We start from the raw sequence: 3371 nt of genomic DNA on the forward strand, positions 1-3371 counted from the left end.
TTTTTTTAAAGAGAGGGAGAGAGAACATGCAAGAGGGGGAAGGGGTAAGAGAGAGGGAGAAAGAGAATCTCAAGCAGACACCCCGCTGAGCACAGAGCCCAACTCCGGGGCTTGATCTCACTACCCTGAGATCATGACCTGAGCTGAAATCAAGAGCTGGATGCTCAACTGACTGAGCCACCCAGGCGCCCCTGGAAACACATTTTGTATCAATATATTATTGGTAGCTCTGCCAGGCCCCAAAATGTATAAATATGAAGCAGCTCTTGACACCGTATTGGATTAGAAAATTTGGAAAATACAGAGAAGCATAAATGAGAAAATAGAAGTCACACCATTTTTTTCCCCTTATAAAAATGGAATCACATTACAATATTTGGAACTTGCTTTTTTCATTTATTATTTCTTGAATTTTTCTATGTTATTAAAAAAATCTTCTATAAAATTAAATCAATTTTTACTTAACCAATCCTGTTAGTTGATTTTTGAACTGTTTCCAAATTTCCAAATGTATATGTGTAAGTGCTTTTGTTTGTGTGTGTTTGTATGTGTATGTATGTAGAAAGACATGTCAGAAAAAAAAAGACATGTCAGATAGATCCTCAAGATCCTGTTCCCTGAGCTACAGTGTTGTTATCCACCCAAACTGCACATTCCTTGTAGATTTAAACATCAGCTACTTAGCTGGGTAGTGAAGTGGTTTTTTGTTTTCAAGCCAAAAATAAATTTTACTGAAGAGCCAAATTAAAAAAAAAAAGAGAGAAATGTGAATTCCATAAGGCATTCCTGTGTTCGAACCCAGTGGCCACTGAACACACCTACAGTGACTTCTAAGTCCGATTTACCTAGAAGGGCTATGTTTACCAAAAGGTGGCATTTTATATCTAACTGCACAAACTGTTTTGACCCGTGGATGTCATTTAAATGTCGCTTGCCCATATGGTCATGGAAGTCTAATGATATGGTGTCTGAGCCTTTCCAAAACTTCTGGAAAGACTTTGTATTTCAGAAAGTTTTTAGTTATCCCATGTGTGTGATGTATAGGACTTGAGTTGCTTCTGATTGTTTTTCTTCAGGTGAATGAAGATTTAGTACTTGGTCTGATTCATGTAGCCAATGTTAACAACATTTAAAACTCTTTTGTAGTATCTGTGGCATTTCATTTATTACTCTTATTTAAAAATGAAATCGGCGGGGCACCTGGGTGGCTCAGTGGGTTAAAGCCGGCTCAGGTCATGATCCCAGGGTCCTGGGATCGAGCCCTGCATCGGGCTCTCTGTGCAGCAGGGAGCCTGCTTCCTCCTCTCTCTCTGCCTGCCTCTCTGCCTACTTGTGACCTCTGTCTGTCAAATAAATAAATAAAATATTTAAAAATGAAATTGGTCCTTGAATGTACAGCTTGAATTTCAGAAAATGCAGTTGTTGGCTGTAGATATTATTTCCAGATTCTCTAATCTACCTTCCAGAGGCTTTTAAATCCAAATTATGCACATGAGAGGGGAGGAGGGGGAGCAGAGTAGCCCATCCAGTGTTTCCTCTTGCTGAGCAATCTTGCCTTCCAGAACACACTTGTTCCCTTGTTGGTTCCCTGCTCACCCCACCCCCCTGCCTCCCCACCCTTGCCCAATTTTCAATACCCAACTCATCACATTTTGCACTTATGATGCCATGAGAGGGGATTTCCACTTTCAGTAATGATGGACTAGCTTATTGCATACCAGCCACCCTACTAAAAACAACTAGAAAATATGAAAAATATAAAATAATTTCTTGCAGTAGCAGAGACCTACCAAAGAAGCAAGGACTGGAGGGACTGAGATTCCAAAGAGAAGGAAGTGTGGCAAAGTAAGTCTGACCCTTGGTGCCACTTCTCCCCTTGAGGTAATTCCAAAGCAGCAGGTGGTGACCGAGATACAGCTAAGGTGACAACAGAGCTTTCAGCATTTTTATGAGACCAAGGGGACAAAATTAGAGTTGACAACACACCAAGGAGGGGGGATTCTGATTAAAAAAACTGCAGGATTTCCTTTAGATAATGATGAATCAGAAGTAGGGCAGCCCTGACAAAGACTGAAGCTCAGATTTTTCCTTTTAAGATTATTTATTTATTTATTTACTTAGGGGGGGGGGTGGGAGAGTGGGAGTGGGGTGGGAGGGGAGAGGTAAAGAACCTCAGACTCCCTGCTGAGTGCAGACTGACGACCCTGAGATCATGATCTGAGCCAACGTCCAGAGTCAGACACCCAACTGACAGAGCCACTCAGGTGGCCCTGAAGCTCAGATTTAAATCCGTTTAATCCCTGACTGTATTAAAGTGATTTGGCCCCATGTGAACCGCTTGTAAGAAGCAAAACATGTCCTTTTGGAAGGAAGATACTATCACCCAGAGCTTCAAATTTTCTGTGTAATTTTTCATATACAATGTCCAATTTGCATGATGGAAAACCAAAAGAAAAAAGCACACCTACAATAGATCCAGACACTGGAGTTATTACAGACTTAAAAATGATGGTGCTTAATATCATCAAAAAATTAGATGACAATTTGGAGTAGAAAATTGGAGATACAGAGTTGAATTGGAAATATAGACTTGGTTTCATGACCAAGAAGATATAGCTGAAGAGAGGCATCCTGAATTAGAAGGTAGGTTAGAAAGAAATAGACTGAAGCACACAGTGGAAAAGGATAGAAAGCACAGGAAAGAAGGTAAGACACGTATGGTATATCATGAAAGATCTAACACATGTATATGGAGTCCTTGAAGGCAGAGAGGACAGAGGCTAGGGCAGGAGCAGTATTTGAAGAGATAAGAGGACTTTCTAAAACGGATGATGTTGTCAAGAAGCATCACAAACCCTTCGCTGGACAAATCCAAAGAAAATCCCAAGAAAAACACACACTAAAGCACATCATGGGAAATGCTGAGTGGCTTTACATCACTCCTTAAGTAACTACTTGACAAGAATGTCTTCTACTGAACAGACCTTTGCTTACATGGGCAAGCCTCCTGCTATGCATTTCCACAACTGCTTCTTCACCTTTACCTTTAGAATTCTTACCAGGGGGCGCCTGGGTGGCTCAGTGGTTAAGCCGCTGCCTTCGGCTCAGGTCATGATATCAGGGTCCTAGGATCCAGCCCTGCATTGGGCTCTCTGCTCAGCAGGGAGCCTGCTTCCTTCCCCTCTTTCTGCCTGCCTCTCTGCCTGCCTCTCTGCCTACTTGTGATCTCTCTCTGTCAAAAAAAAAAAAAAAAAAAATCTTTAGAATTCTTACCAGATACATCTCTCTTTGGGGGAACATTTTCCATGGACCAGCGTTTGCCCAGAGTGAGGTCCCTGTGCCCCCAGGGCTGATGTGCTCCTCTCACTCGT

This window comes from Meles meles, chromosome 13 (genome assembly GCF_922984935.1).
Source record: "Meles meles chromosome 13, mMelMel3.1 paternal haplotype, whole genome shotgun sequence".
Taxonomy (NCBI): Eukaryota; Metazoa; Chordata; class Mammalia; order Carnivora; family Mustelidae; genus Meles; species Meles meles.